Raw genomic sequence first — 17,125 nt, forward strand, 5'->3', positions numbered from 1 at the left:
CTATTTCAAGTTATTTTCATTATTTACAAGTTAAGAGTCTTCAGTTCAGTTCAGTCGTTCAGTCATGTCCTGACTCTTTACGACCCCATGAATCGCAGCACGCCAGGCCCCCCCTGTCCATCACCAACTCCCGGAGTTCACCCAAACTCGTGTCCATCGAGTCGGTGATGCCATCCAGCCATCTCATCCTCTGCTGTCCCCTTCTCCTCCTGCCCCCAGTCCTTCCCAGAATCAGGGTCTTTTCAAATGAGTCAACTCTTTGCATGAGGTGGCCAAAGTATTGGAGTTTCAGCTTCAGCATCAGTCCTTTGAATGAACACCCAGGACTGATCTCCTTTAGAATGGACTGGTTGGATCTCCTTGCAGTCCAAGGGACTCTCAAGAGTCTTCTCCAACACCACAGTTCAAAAGCATCAATTCTTCACTGCTCAGCTTTCTTCACAGTCCAACTCTCACAGCCATACATGACCACTGGAAAAACCATAGCCTTGACTAGACGGACCTTTGTTGGCAAAGTAATGTCTCTGCTTTTGAATATGCTGTCATAACTTTCCTTCCAAGGAGTAAGTGTCTTTTAATTTCATGGCTGCAATCACCATCTGCAGTGATTTTGGAGCCCCCAAAAATAAAGTCAGCCACTGTTTCCACTGTTTCCCCATCTATTTCCCATGAAGTGATGGGACCAGATGCCATGATCTTAGTTTTCTGAATGTTGAGCTTTAAGCCAACTTTTCCATTCTCCTCTTTCACTTTCATTAAGAGGCTTTTTAGTTCCTCTTCACTTTCTGCCATAAGGGTGGTGTCATCTGCATATCTGAGGTTATTGATATTTCTCCCAGCAATCTTGATTCCAGCTTGTGTTTCTTCCAGTCCAGTGTTTCTCATGATGAACTCTGCATAGAAGTTAAATAAGCAGGGTGACAATATACAGCCTTGACACACTCCTTTTCCTGTTTGGAATCAGTCTGTTGTTCCATGTCCAGTTCTAACTGTTGCTTCCTGACCTGTAAATAGGTTTCTCAAGAGGCAGGTCAGGTGGTCTGCCATTCCCATCTCTTTCAGAATTTTCCACAGTTTATTGTGATCCACATAGTCAAAGGCTTTGGCATAGTCAATAAAGCAGAAGTAAATGTTTTTCTGGAACTCTCTTGCTTTTTCCATGATCCAGTGGATGTTGGCAATTTGATCTCTGGTTCCTCTGCCTTTTCTAAAACCAGCTTGAACATCAGGGAGTTCACGGTTCATGTATTGCTGAAGCCTGGCTTGGAGAATTTTGAGCATTACTTTACTAGCATGTGAGATGAGTATAATTGTGCGGTAGTCTGAGCATTCTTTGGCATTGCCTTTCTTTGGGATTGGAATGAAAACTGACCTTTTCCAGTCCTGTGGCCACTGCTGAGTTTTCCAAACTTGCTGACATATTGAGTGCAGCACTTTCACAGCATCATCTTTCAGGATTTGAAATAGCTCAAATGGAATTCCATCCCTTCCACTAGCATTGTTCATAGTGATGCTTTCTAAGGCCCATTTGACTTCACATTCCAGGATGTCTGGCTCTAGGTGAGTGATCACACCATTGTGATTATCTGGGTCACTAAGATCTTTTTTGTACAGTTCTTCTGTGTATTCTTGCCACCTCTTCTTAAACCTTCTGCTTCTGTTAGGTCCATACCATTTCTGTCCTTTATCGAGCCCATCTTTGCATGAAATGTTCCCTCGGTAACTCTAATTTTGTTGAAGAGATCTCTAGTCTTCCCATTCTGTTTTTTTCCTATTTCTTTGCATTGATCTCTGAGGAAGGCTTTCTTATCTCTCCTTGCTATTCTTTGGAACTTTGTGTTCAGATGCTTATATCTTTCCTTTTCTCCTTTGCTTTTCACTTCTCTTCTTTTCACAGCTATTTGTAAGGCCTCCCCAGACAGCCATTTTGCTTTTTTGCTTATGGTCTTGATCCCTGTCTCCTGTACAATGTCACGAACCTCATTCCATAGTTCATCAGGCACTCTGTCTATCAGATCCAGTCCCTTAAATCTATTTCTCAGGTCCACTGTATAATCATAAGGGATTTGATAAGGTCATACCTGAATGGAATTCACACATAATGAAAGCTGCTGTCTGTGCAGCTTATGCAGGTCTCCATATTGCTTGACCCTACCTCCACACTTTGATTCTTGCTCTATGGATATTCCACCTATCACTTTGTCTTTTCACACCACTGGCTGCCCCTACCTACTCTGTAGTGTGGCTTCAGCATGACACCCACTACAGCCATAATTCGAGGAGCTATCGTGGTTCCAGTGATTGGATTGGAGCACCAGATATACAGCTTCTCCCACTTCTTCTGGGCTCTAAGAAAACACTGAAACATTGATCATAGGACTGGCTTCTCCAGCACCCACTTAATGGGCTAGGTAATCCAGTCTGGAAGTGTGGTACAGTCCATGAATTGGCTTTTGCTACACACCCACAAACAAGGCCTTTAAACATCTCACAATTCTAAGGATGCCTGGGCAGTTCTCTTAGTCTAAACAGGCTCATCTGGGACTGGGGGGTATAGAATGAAGTAACAGGTCTATTTGTTGGCAGGCTGGTTGTTCTTGCCAGGGAGGATCCTTGTGGGGAAGGCTTCACCCACATATCTGACAGTTGGCTCAGTGTCAGTTGAGACAACTCTATGACTGTCTCCTCACTCAGCAAATTAGCCCAGGGTCATTTTCGTGGTGGTAGAAGTTCCCAGCAGCAAGAGAAGGCAAACCCAGATGCGCAAACACTTCTCAACCTCTGTTCAGTGTCATACTTGCTAATGTTCCCTTGGCCAAAGAAAGTCACATGATCAAACCCAGATTCAAGGGTTTGGTCTTGGCTGGAGAAATATATTCCTCCTCTTGCTAGGAGTTGCTGTACATTCACATTTCAAAGGACCATGCAGTCAGGAATGGGAGGAATTACTGTGACCATTTTTGCAAACAGTCTACCACAGGGTGTTAATGCCTGCTAAGGTGAACTTTGGAGATCAGAAGGAAGAGGACAAGATCCACAGGCAAACTCTCTTCTTCCTTCCCAGTGAACCATTCTGAGGTGTACTGGTTCCACATAGTTACCTGGAGATGTCCTGGGTGACCGTGCAGCTGTCTTGATAGACTTTCCTCCTTCCTTATTCCTCATTCCCTGCCCTTGCTGCCTGGGACTGTACTCACCAACAAAGCATTGCAAAGAGGATTTTGTTCAGCTTTGTTTCATAAGTATTCAGAGTTAAAACACTTTTCTATCAGATTCTTGAGAAGATAATGTAATGTTTCTGGGAGATACTCCATAAATAGTAACTTTTGTTATCTTTTATTATTCTTATTACTAACAAAAATATTTCACAACAATAAAATCTGAACTTTAAAAGTAGAAATGATCTGGGCCACGTTCTCAAATCACACTGTAGCAAAATGAAAAATTAGTAAGTCTCAAGAAAATGTAAACTGATGGAAATAAAAAACAAGCAAACAAAAGATGAAACCCACAAAGTTTCCTAAATAGCATCTAGTCAATAATACAAACTGTTTATAAAATAGATGGAAAGATACTATTTAAGAATCTCCATGGTATGTAGCATTCACACGATTAAATTCCTTAGTGGTCTTGATAAACAAAAAAACATAAAGTGAGTATTAGATCTGTGATTTCAGGGAAAAGAACAAAAACAGACCCAAGGAGAGAGATGACCAAGATAACTGGGCTGTGCTGCAATCTGCTTTTATTGGCTCATGAGAGATGCTTGTTCAATTTTCAGGAACTTGGTAAAGTGATTGTGAAACTCAGCCATGATTAATGATTAAAAATTTCATTATATAAACTTGAATCCACTGTATAAAAGATGAAAGTAATAAATACTCAAGCCATCACTTTCTATTTTACTCCATTTCACTATTATATATGTTCTTGAGTTCACCGATGTCTTTGGATCTGTATAGTGGAAATACTACATAATGGTGTCCTACTGAGCCTCTATTCCCAATTCTGCATTCCCTGATATTCCACTGGCAGCTGGATATTAGCCACAGTGGAAGAATTTACACCATGGTATTTGGCAGTGCTGCCAGTCAGAAACATCTCCTCTTCCTCCTCCTTTTCTACATAAGTAAGTGAAAGTCACTCAGTCATGTCTGACTTTTTATTGTATAGTTCATGGAATTCTCCAGGCGAGAATACTGGAGTGGGTAGCCTTTCTCTTCTCCAGGGGATCTTCCCAACCCAGGGATCAAACCCAGGCCTCCCACATTGCAGGCAGATTCTTTACCAGCTGAGCCACAAGGGAAGTCCCTTTTTAGGGTTCAGTTCAGTTCAGTCGCACAGTTGTGTCTGACTCTTTGCGACCCCATGAATTGCTTATAGTTAGGGTTCACTTCAGTTCAGTCACTCAGTCGTATCCGACTCTTTGCTACCCCATAAATTGCAGCACGCCAGGCCTCCCTGTCCATCACCAATTCCCAGAGTTCACCCAAACTCACGTCCATTAAGTCAGTGATGCCATCCAGCCATCTCATCCTCTGTTGTCCCCTTCTCCTCCTGACCTCAATCCTTCCCAGTATTAGAGTCTTTTCCAATGAGTTAACTTTTCTCATGAGGTGGCCAAAGTATTGGAGTTTCAGCTTTAGCATCATTCCTTCCAAAGAACATCCAGGACTGATCTCCTTTAGAATGGACTGGTTGGATCTCCTTGCAGTCCAAGGGACTCTCAAGAGTTTTGTCCAACACCACAGTTCAAAAGCATCAATTCTTTGGTGCTCAGCTTTCTTCACAGTCCAACTCTCACAGCCATACATGACCACTGGAAAAACCATACCCTTGACTAGACGGACCTTTGTTGGCAAAGTAACGTCTCTGCTTTTGAATATGCTATCTAGATCGGTCATAACTTACCTTCCAAGGAGTAAGCGTCTTTTAATTTCATGGCTGCAATCACCATCTGCACTGATTTGGGAGTCCAAAAAATTAAAGTCTGACACTGTTTCCACTGTTTCCTCATCTATTTCCCATGAAGTGATGGGACCAGATGCCATGATCTTAGTTTTCTGAATGTTGAGCTTTAAGCCAACTTTTTCACTCTCCTCTTTCACTTTCATCAAGAGGCTGTTTAGTTCTTCATCACTTTCTGCCATAAGGGTGGTGTCATCTGCATATCTGAGGTTATTGATATTTCTCCTGGCAATCTTGATTCCAGCTTGTGCTTATTCCAGCCCAGCATTTCTCATGATGTACTCTGCATATAAGTTAAATAAGCAGGGTGACAATATACAGCCTTGACATACTCCTTTTCCTATTTGGAACCAGTCTGTTGTTCCATGTCCAGTTCTAACTGTTGCTTCCTGACCTGTAAATAGGTTTCTCAAGAGGCAGGTCAGGTGGTCTGGTATTCCCATCTCTTTCAGAATTTTCCACAGGGTTAAGTTATCTTTTCTACAGAGATATTGTTAAACATTTACCAGCTTGCCACTGACTGCTGCTGCTGCTGCTGCTGCTGCTGCTAAGTCACTTCAGTCATGTCTGATTCTGTGTGACCCCAGAGACGGCAGCCCACCAGGCTTCCCCGTCCCTGGGGTTCTCCAGGCAAGAACACTGGAGTGGGTTGCCATTTCCTTCTTCAATGCATGAAAGTGAAAAGTGAAAGTGAAGTCTCTCAGTCGTGTCCGACTCCTAGCAACCCCGTGGACTGCCGCCCACCAGGCTCCTCTGTCCATGGGATTTTCCAGGCAAGAGTACTGGAGTGGGTTGCCATTGCCTTCTCTGTGCCACTGACTAGTGGTACACAATCTTTTCTAAGGAACATGAATATTCCAGCTTGAGATTAGAATAAAATGCAGGTAAAGCATTAGGATGCTTATAAAGTTCACACTCATTTCAGTGCTCTAGGATGCTCTAGATCTCAGGGATACATTTCTTTGGTTTGCAGTTAAATCAATTCTAATTAATGCAAGGTGGACTTTAACACTCAAGAGTGACCCAGATCTCAAACTGTTTCTCTAGACTGATAATGAGTAAGTGCTGCTAATGAGTAAGTAACTATAGAAACTTTTGAGCTAAGTCTCTGGATGCCTCTGGGCTATCCAGAAGCTAGAAATGTGGGAAATGTACAGCTGGATAAAAATGGATTTTGATCAAATGAAACACTCTTCTAACATTTTTTTTTCTATAAAGAATGAGAAAAGTTAAACCAGGTCGATAAGTATTAGTAAAAAAAATAATGTATAGCAACACTAACTAAATCTCATTTTTACCATGGGGGCTATTTTCTTTGGATTTGGAATAATTCTCAGTAAAAATTCTTTATAGCAATTTGTGTCAAAGACATTTTAACCTATAAGCTTAGTTTGAAAGGTAAATTAATGTTCATTTAAAATAGAGAATTAGAGTAATGATGTTGACTTGAATAAATTGTGAATTGGCATACAGTTCCATTAAACACCAATAGTTTATCCCTGTTTTTTCAAATTCACTTTGAAATAAATTCAGAAAGAATCCATTGTCTTAATTCACTTTGTATATCTGATTAAGTTTTCTCTAAGTTTCACTTTGTTAACATTTAAACACAACACAGAAATGATTTTGGAGGAAGAGAAATTATAGCATTATCAAAATTAACTGACACCTTTTCTCCTTTATGCTCAAGTTGTGTTGTGATCCTGTGAAGTAAAGAAAAATACATTAGAGCAATTTACCCCTATATGAGAAGTATTGTATTTGAGCAGTCTATACCTCAGTTTTTAAGAACTACTCAATTTGTGCCCAAGTTTTTTATGACTTATAGCATATATTTCGTCTTTTAATTTCCTCACTTGATTTTTTTTAAAGTTACTATTAGACTTCAGATTTTTTTAAACCAAGACTTTTTCTTATGCTAGTGATTATTTTAACTTTAAAAAATAAAGCTCTCTTTAAGTAATGGTAAGATTTATTTTCAAAGCAGATTTTCAACTCAAAAATAATCCATTTCTAAAGATATCAATGAACCAAGTCTGACATCTGAACTTTACTTTTAATTTGTTCTTGGCGTTGTTGGCTCTTATGCATTCCCTGGGTTTATTAGAGCATGTGAAGCTCTTGTGACTCTCAGTTGATGTAATAAAACTCGTGAATGTAAATTTGTCTTATTGTTCTGCATGTTTGCTTATTCTTCACACTTGTTCAGATCTAAATTTAAAAGATTATGTTTTGAAAGTAAGAAACTAAATGATCTTGTCTAAATATGTTAAAATATTTAAGCATCTGGATTTACTTTCAGTCTAGATGAAAGATCTTGGGGAAATGGGACTCTACATATTTTTCGTTTGCCTTTGAGAGAGAAACTAGCTGACATAATATAGATTAAAGGGAGTTTCAGGCTGAATGGGATCCAGAGAGATTCAGGCTACTCTCTGAAGTAGAAATGAAGGACAGACATTGTGGATCATACCTTATCTTGGATCCTGAAAATATATCACAGACCTGATTAGGTAAAAGATCAATTTGAGCCTTTAAGCATGATTTGAAGAATCTCCTTCTAGAATCCAGACAGCTCTTTCACCTGCCTAACCCATAATAAATACATATTTGTTAAGTAAGTGGTAGGTAAGGTAATTATAATCTAGAATCCAGGAGCTAAGCAATGTTTGTTAATTATTCACAGATTATGCCTGCATTGACAATTCTCGCTTTTGTAATTTGACTAACTGCTGGCTATTGACTTCATCAAGTATTGTTAGTCGATCAGAAAAGTGGTGAGCTTAACAAAATAACAAGCAATGACTGTTTACTTAAATTCCAAAAGCATATTCCTTAAAAAAAAAACAAAACCTTTATGTGAAATTTAAAGGACGTCTAATTGATGTTATGATTAATTAGCAATCAAATCTGTCAACACCAAAACAGCTACCACTGCTTGACTGATTTTAACTGATGAATTTCACCCAACTGATGATCCTTAGTACAAATACAATGACCCTTTGGGACTTCCCTGGCAGCTCAGTGGTTAGGATTTCCCGCCTTCGCTGCAGGGACACAGGTTCCATCTCTGGCCAGGGAACTAAAATCTCACATACCCAGCTGCTCAGCCAAAAAGTAAAAACTGATGAGAATCCCATGGAAGAGAAACCTGGCGGGCTATATAGTTCATGGGGTCACAAAGAGTCGGACATGACTGAGTGACTAACAGAGTATACTATTCAGCTAGTACAGTCTGGATATTATTCCAGGATTTTGCGTTTAGTTGTCAGTCAGCCAAAAGTGGAAAAAGTAAGAGACCTTTACAAAAAACGCATCAGGGTAGGGTGGGAGTGGAGTGAACTTCCTCTGCTTGAACACATCAGAGATAAGTATTAATAATAGGCATATTTTCTCACACCAATTACCAACTAGTTGCCATTTAGATGAACACATCACAATAAATATGTTCTGGTATTATGGTTTTTATGAAGCAGGTCTATATTTGAAAATTTAAGAAACTGTTATTCATTCACTTATTTATTCAATTGATTTCACTCCTCTCCCTCTCTTCACTCGGGGCTCCTCCCACCTCGTCACTCGGGGCTCCTCCCACCTCGTCACTCGAGGCTCCTCCCACCTCCCTCAGAGGTTCTTCTTGCCCTCCTCTCTCAAAGCTCCTCACAGCATCGTCACTCAGGACTCTGAACAACTTCCTCCCTCTGGGCTTCTCTGGCTCTCCTCACTTAGGCTCCTCTCACCCTTCTCGCTCAGGGCTCTTCTCACTCTCCTACCTCAGGGCTTCTCTCGCACTCCTCACTCAAAGCTCCTCACACCCTCGTCACTCAGGACAACTGAAGCCCTCCCTCCTCCGAGCTTCTCTCACCCTCCTCCCTCTGATCTCCTCACAACGCCCTCCGAGATCCTCTCGCCCTTCTCACTCAGGTTTCCTCTCACCCCCCTCCCTCAGACCTCCTCACAAGCTCCTAGCTCAGGGCTCCCTCCAAGAATGTGAAGGATTTTAAATAGGTGAGTAAACAAATAAAACCGTTTGCTTACTGGCTAAAAATATCACTGTGCTGTTGAATAAACTGCGGTAAGGCAAGAGGAAGAGGCCATTGCACCAGTCAGGGTGAGAAGAAGAAGGGAGAGGGCAGTGGCCATGGAGAGAATCAGGCAGACTCAGATTTTATAGGTCTAGTTGAATGAATGGGGTTGCGAAGAGTCGGACACGACTGAGAGACTTCCCTTTCATTTTTCACTTTCATGCATTGGAGAAGGAAATGGCAACCCACTCCAGTGTTCTTGCCTGGAGAACCCCAGGGACGGGGGAGCCTGGTGGGCTGCCGTCTATGGGGTCGCACAGAGTCGGACACGACGGAAGCGACTTAGCAGCAGCAGCAGCAGTAGCAGTTAATAACTCAACATTTTTTCTTAGCTGAAAGGTGATGTTTTGGAAGAGATCTGTACATCACTGTTATCTCATCCATTCTATACTACAATACTGAACAGAATTTTACTGTTGGGTATATATTCTTGCCCGGAAAATTCCATGGGCAATTCCATGGGACCCTGATGCGCTACAGTAAATGGGGCCGCAAAGAGTCGAATGCAACCGAGTGAACACTGTCATGCAAAACAGACAGGAGAACATACAGACTTATTAAATATTGAAAATGATGTCCTGACTTAAGTTTTTAAAGTTCTAAGTGAGTAATTTTCAATGGGCAGTAAAGCTTTCCCTGTGTTGGATAATCCCAGATTACTGTTGGTAAGAACACAGTTCCTGTGTCACTGCAGTCACTTGTCTACTGAGTGGAGGTGCATCAAGCAAGGAGGTCACAGAGTATGAAACCCACTGGAACAAATGTAAGATTGTTTGAGGAGAGGTCCTGTATCACCCAGTGATAACACTGGGGAACATCACCCAACGATTTCTGATTTTGGTATAAGAATTCTAAACAATCAATTTGAGTCTTTTTGATTTGTAGATTTTTGGAAGGTGATTTAGTGAAGTTGGCGTTACTGAGGAGAGAAATCACTTCTTTTTTTTACGGCACTCCTGCTGCATGCTTTGTGCTCTATGTTTAAATGAACGTGTTTTCTTCTTCTTGAGGGGATAATTCATACACCTGTGAAACAATGAACGCAATAACTTGAACACTGAATATCACAATATGGTCGAAAGAGCATGGACTTCAAAATCAGACACAGTTCTCAAAGTCTGCTTCTTCCTCCTACCAAATGCATGCTTTTAGACAAATCATTAACCTCATCGAATCTTTCTCTTTCAGCTTAAAAAATTTTTTTAAAATATTTTTATTTATCTATTTATGGCTGCGCTGGGTCTTTGTTGCCGGGTCAGGCTTTCTCTAGTGGCAAGCAGTGGCTGCTTTTCGTTGCAGTGTGCAGCTTTCTCATTGTTATGGCTTCTCTTGTTGTGGAGCACTGGGCTCTAGAGTACACTCAGCAGTTGTGCCATGTGGGCTTAGTTTCCCCATAGCATGTGGAATCTTTCCAGACCAGAGATCGAACCTGTGTCCCTTGAATTGGCAGGAGGATTCTTAACCACAAGAGCACCAGGGAAGTCCTCTTTTTTAGCTTTATCTAAGGGAAAAAATGGAAATATGGATTCCTTTCTTGCCTTAGTATGCTAGGATTAAATAGAAAAATCTGAATGAGAATGAAAAGAAAACCTGCACAGTAATTGGTACTTAAAGTATGTTTTTAAGTTTCAAGAGGGTGATTTTGAATTTCAGAGCAAGGAAAGCTTCCTCACATTGAAGGAGTTAGGATAATAGTTGTTAAGGAAGCAACACACATTTGTTCTGATTGCCTCCAGGTTGGAAATGCATGGCACAAAGTTTAGAAGCATTAGCTTTTGTGTTATTGAATAATCACAGACTTTGAGAGCATAAAATGTGCAAATCAGGCAAGTATACAAGGAATAGGAAAGATGAGTATGGACTTTTAGTAAGCTGGAAACTATTAGTCTCAGAAGGCTGATTAGAATGTGAATAAGCCTGTAGAAGAAGGGGTGTGACAGGAAACTAGAAATATCTATTACCTTTTGCTTCTGCACTGAAATTCTCTTCCCCAGCCAGGATCTGAGCTAGCGGAGGCAGTCAGACCAGATGATCTTTCTGTTTTCCTTTTCCTGGTTCAATTTCTGCAGGACTCTGACTCCCAGCCAGAGGAATTCAAAAGGTCTCTGCTTTCAGCAGCAGGTTCTACTGCCAGCTTCTGTCTCCACATCTCCTAAATCAAGGTAGGCTTCTCCACTGCCAAAAGCACTGGACAAAAAGCAGAATGACCCTTTGATCTCTTATATATGGAGCTCCTATGTTATGCAAAGAAGTTTATGGTGTGTTTTATAAAGAGAACTGAATTGGTGTTTAATCTCACAGGCATTCAAGAGCTTAGAATCTAATCTAAGAAACTATGAATGTGTGAAATGAGATTTCCCTGAGATTCAAATGGTAAAAAATCCACCCTTAATGGATTTCTGAAGAGGGGCACTTACTTTGCAGAATGACACCGAGACAATACTGCACAGAGTTGTTGTTAGGAGTAAATGAGCAAATATACACAGAGCACTTAGGAATGTACCCTGTAGGCAGTGTGTGTTCAATAAATGTGAGCCACTACTGACTTCAAGTAGTGTTGCCTAATATGCCTTGTGATAAAAATCTCTTGGGGGGATTTGTTACATTTAGAGATTTCCAAACCCCTCCCAGAAAATGATTCTATTTCAATTGGTCTGAATAGGGTAGTGGGAAGTGGAATCCTTACAGTTAACAAATGTCTCAGAATTCTTTAGATTTCTCAAGTTTAGAAAACACCACCTTAGTGAAAATGTACAAACTTCCAGTTATAAAATAAATAAATCCTAGGGCTCTAATGTACAGAATAGTGACTATAGTTAATAATACTATGTTGTATATTTGAAAGTTGATTGAGAAAATTCCCTTCTGGACAAGATTCACCCTTCTGGAAGCCATTAAGAACATTTATGATTCACGGGTAGAAGATAAAATTTCAGTGTTAACAGGAGTTTGAAAGAAGTTGATTCTAACACTCATGGAATACTTTGAGGGACTCAAGCCTTCAGTCGAGGAAGTAACTGCAGGTGTGTGGAAAGTATAGAAATAGTCAAAATAATAATAATTATTAGTGATGATTACTTTTTAACATATAGAAGAACGAGAAAAATGATCCACTCTGTTCAATATGCTAGATATATCACAGTTTCCTCTTGGTTTTAACTGAAATAGAACAGGTTAATCAGAGTAGAGAGAAAATGGACTTTATAACATAAAAAATAAACCCAAACCTCAGTGAAAACAATTGAGAGGCCAGGATGGGGAGGGCCCATGTCCCCTGGCAATAGTGGAGGCCAACAAGAGGAAGAAAGACTTCCTTTTCTCACCTGGCAAGAGCTCAGCCAGTGAGAGACTGTCACAGCTCAGCCAATGAAAAGTCACTATGCTTCCAATTCTCAGTTCCTCCAATAGATTCTTTGTTTACTACAGCACTTTGACTTCCTTTTCTACTCTTTAAAAGAGTTCTCTGCTTGCTCTGTGGGGCTTACACAGTGGCTCAGCTTGGCTATAGACCGTATTTGCAATTCTTTGTTGATCTCAAGTAAGCCCATTTTTGCTGGAGAAATAACTATTGTCTGTTTCAGAGCAGTAATAACCGACTTCCTGTCTCTCTCCTCTCCCGTAATAATTCAAGAAAAGCCAAGGGACCAATTAAGACCTCCAAATATGCTTTGATTTGTGACCTAGGGCTATTCTTCACAGACCAGAGGAGCTTGTTTCTTGAGTGTTTGTCATTTCAAAATTTATGTACTCTTGTACAATGGTAATTTCAGGAGGAGTTGCATTTTAAATGTGGTAAATGTGTTGAAGGGTATGTTAAATTTGTTGATTGTCTGTCATCTTATGGCAAAAGTGTTCCTAATGATTCTTAAATAAGCATATTTTCTTGGCATTGAGTAGTACAGTCAATGCCAGGCAGAAAATACTGACACCAGGTTTAAATTGTAGTGTTTTGCATGTTCTAATGGCAACACTTAGTGAATTATGTTTCGAACTGTAATTTCTTCAGTGAACTATTTGTGAATTTGTGGATGCAGGGTGACCAGCTTCTCAGTTGCTGTTTGATCTCCTGGGCACACATCCACCTGTAATAGATCACAAGCACAATTTAAATTGTTTCCTCTTCCTCCTCCTTCTTTCTCTTCACCCCTCTGCTCCTTTGTCTTCCACTTTTGCTCCATGCCAAAGGCTTATAGTTAAATTCCCTCAGTACATTCTCATACATTAATTTGTGTCTGATGCAACTCTACAGTATTTGGCAAGTCACGGTATTTTTGCTTCTCTATTCTTTTCACTCACATTAAACCAATTCAAGAAACCCAGAATGTTTGATTTAGATAAATGCAACTAACAGCATTGGAGGTGGCTTATGTGCATGTTTTTGCAAAGTAATCTGATCTTAAAAGGTAATTGCATTAGGACCTTGCCAAAATCAGGGATAAAGTACTTCTCTTAAAACAAATCAAAACTACTTCTGATTTTCTAGAGTTAGCAAGGAGCAGGACTTTGCGGGCAACAAAAGTTAATGACTAGCCAAAGGGTTTTTCAACCCTCCTCCTTGTTTTCTACCCAAAACCATGTTAAGCCATACCTAGATAATATGCTTATTGATTTTCAGGTATCTACAAATAAGATATTCTTCATAAAACCTTGAAACAGTCTTGGACTCTTATTAACTTGGACAAAAGTGAACACAAAGGAATTTGCCTGCAGCACACAGCTGGGCCCTGTGACCCCACTGACCCAGCTTCTCTTCTAAAGTGTAGCAGGGTTCTGCCCTTTACATCTCCTCTACAATAGAAAATGTCAGTGAGAAGACACCCAGCCTTCGCTCTTATCCCATGAGGAGCATGTCCACTGGGCAGTTTTTCTCTAATAATTACTTTAACTGGCAAAAGTGCACACATTTTGAACTGAGAGAAAATTTTTATGGCATTTTGCAAACATCATGTAGTTGCAAATATTTGTCTTCTGGTTAAGAACTAGCAGAGCCTTGTGGTAAGTTGCTTAATAGTAGTCATGGTCTGTTAATTCCATTTTTTCTTTCTTCCTAAGAAAGAGTGAAAAAATAACTATCTGGTGAATATCAGGATTCCTAGGCTCATATAGGAGCACTGAACCAAAGGTCTCCCAGAACAGCAGTGTTTTATTCTCAAATATAAAAATTGACTTACCAGAGCAGGGATCTTGACTAGAGTCCATGACTCTTAGGAGAATTTTTGACAGGAATGCAGGATGCTGAAGACATCTCTAAGAAAAAAAAAAGAAAGGCTGCAAAATATATATATATATATATATATTTTATGTATATTTCATCAGTTTATCTAAAGCTCCCCGACTTTTTTTTTTTTTTTTCCCCTGACTTTCTAAAATGAACTTCTTTTGCAGCATTCCAGAAGCTAAGGTTTGCCTCTCAAAGTTATTTCTGAATTGGCATATAAAACTTACATGCCATTGCCTAATTCCATTTTTTGGAATGTTAAGTAAAACAAACACCTAGGAAACAAGGACAATATTAGAATATGACTGAGTCTTGCCCTGCTTTTTCTTGTTTTAACTTAGTGGTACTATATTGATTTCAAGAGCTTTGCACTGAAATGTGTTGTTCAGTTCAGTTCAGTTCACCTAATCAGTTGTGTCCAACTTTTTGCAACTCCATGGACTGCAATGTGCCAGGCTTCCCTGTCCATCACCAACTCCCCAGAGCTTGCTCAAACTCATGTCCATTGAGTCAGTGATGCCATCCAACCATCTTACCTTCTGTCATCCAGTTCTCCTCCTGCCTTCAATCTTTCACAGCATTAAGGGTCTTTTCCAGCAAGTCATTTCTTTGCATCAGGTGGCCTAAGTATTGGAGTTTCAGCTTTGGTATCAGTCCTTTCAATGAATATTTAGGACTGATTTCCATTAAGATTGACTGGTTTGATCTCCTTGCAGTCCATTCTCCATCATCACAGTTCAAAAGCATCAATTCTTCGACGCTCAGCTTTCTTTATAGTCCGGCTCTCACATCCATACATGACTACTGGAAGAATGATAACTTGATTAGATGGATCTTTGTCGGCAAAGTAGTGTCTCTGCTTTTTAATGTGCTGTCTAGGTTAGTCATAGCTTTTCTTCCAAGGAGCAAGCGTCTTTTAATTTCATGGTTGCAGTCACCATCTGCAGTGATTTTGGAGCCCAAGAAAATAGTCTGTCACTATTTCCATTGTTTCCCCATCTATTTGCCATGAAATGATGGGACCGGATGCCGTGATCTTTGTTTTCTGAATGTTGAGTTTTAAGCCAGTTTTTTCACTCTTCTCTTTCGCTTTCATCAAGAGGCTCTTTAGTTCCTCTTTACTTTCTTCCATAAGGGTGGTGTCATCTGCGTGTCTGAGGTTATTGATATTTCTCCCAGCAATCTTGATTCTAGCTTGCACTTCATCCAGCCTGGCATTTCACATGATGTACTCTGCACATAAGTTAAATAAGCAGGATAACAATATACAGCCTTGATATATACTCCTTTACCAATTTGGAACCAGTTGTTCCATTTCCAGTTCTAACTGTTGCTTCTTGACCTGAATACAGATTTCTCAGTAGTCAAGTAAGGTGGTCTGGTATTCCCAACTATTGAAGAATTTTCCACAGTTTGTTGTGATCCACACAGTCAAAGGCTTTGGTGTAATCAATAAATCAGAAGTAAATGTTTCTCTGGAATTTTCTTGCTTTTTCTATGACCCAATGGATGTTGGCAATTTGATTTTTGGTTCCTCTGCCTTTTCTAAATCCAGCTTGAAATGTATTGAAGTACCACTAATTGAAACAGAAAGATATTTACTTCATTTGAGTAAATGTACAGTACTTTATGGGCTTCCCAGGTGGTGCTAGTGTAAAGAAACCACCTGCCAGTGCAGGAGACACACAGGAGATGTGAGTTTGATCCCTTGAGGAGGCACAGCAACCCACTCTAGTATTCTTGCCTGGAGAATCCCATGGACAGAGGAGGCTGGCGAGCTATAGTCCATAGGGTTGTAAAGAGCTGGATATGACTGAAGCAGCTTACCAAACCATACACATGGTACTTTATGGTTAAGGTTCTTGGTTTGTCAAATACAATCAAAACTACATACAGTATTTGGTGATGTGAAAGAAAAGATAGAGTTTTTAAATGTGAAAAGCCTTTTTTTTTCTGAGTAGAGAGATTGGGATCATTTTTTCCTTTCTTTACCTCAGTTTTTCTACATTGCTTAGATAGGTTTTAAAAGGGCACTTTTCTCTATTCATATAAGGGAAACCCTGTCTTAGACACTGTTAATGAATTATAACACCACTTATAGCAACAGGACAGGCAGGCCTGTTGTGCTTGCGGTCCATGGGGTTGCAGAGAGTTGGACATGACAGAGACTGAAATGAACTGATAGCAACAGTTTGACCACAAATAGTGATGAGAAAAATCCTTAAATACTAGGTGGATCTTTAAGTAGAAATTTTTACAAAATTTGGGGAAATTGGCGCTGAAAATGTCAGTTCAATGGAAGTTTGCTAGCTAACTTTTCGGGTAAGTTTACATATACCTCTTGAATACTTTCAAGCAGGGTTTAATTTGGTGTCATCCTGTTTAAGAGCATTTATTAACCCCAAGAGATAAATGGAAAGAATTCCTATAATTAAGTACATTGGTTTGTCTTTATGTGGTTCCATAATGTAATATATTAAGCTCTTACTAGACTTTGGACCCTGTGTGTGCTATCTGGCTTATGGGAATTTTCTCATCCAGTTTGTCAACAACTTTTATGTGATAGTAATTAAAACAATCATCCTTGTTTTGCAGATAGAGAAACAGGACTGGAACCCAAATTCTAGGATTCAAGAGTCTGCACTCTCCACTGTACAAAACTTATTGTAAGTAAACTTAAATATTAATAGTAAATAAGCAAAGTGAAGAATTACATTTTTTAATTATGGAAAATTTCATGGGTTAAGGAATTGTAGGGATAAAGAACTTGCAGGTTTTCCAGTGGGTAAGAATCCACATTCGCAATACAGGGGGGATGGGTTCCATCCTTGGTCAGTGAACTAAGATCCCACAT

The sequence above is a fragment of the Budorcas taxicolor genome, chromosome 13, assembly GCF_023091745.1.
Source record: "Budorcas taxicolor isolate Tak-1 chromosome 13, Takin1.1, whole genome shotgun sequence".
NCBI classification, from domain to species: Eukaryota; Metazoa; Chordata; class Mammalia; order Artiodactyla; family Bovidae; genus Budorcas; species Budorcas taxicolor.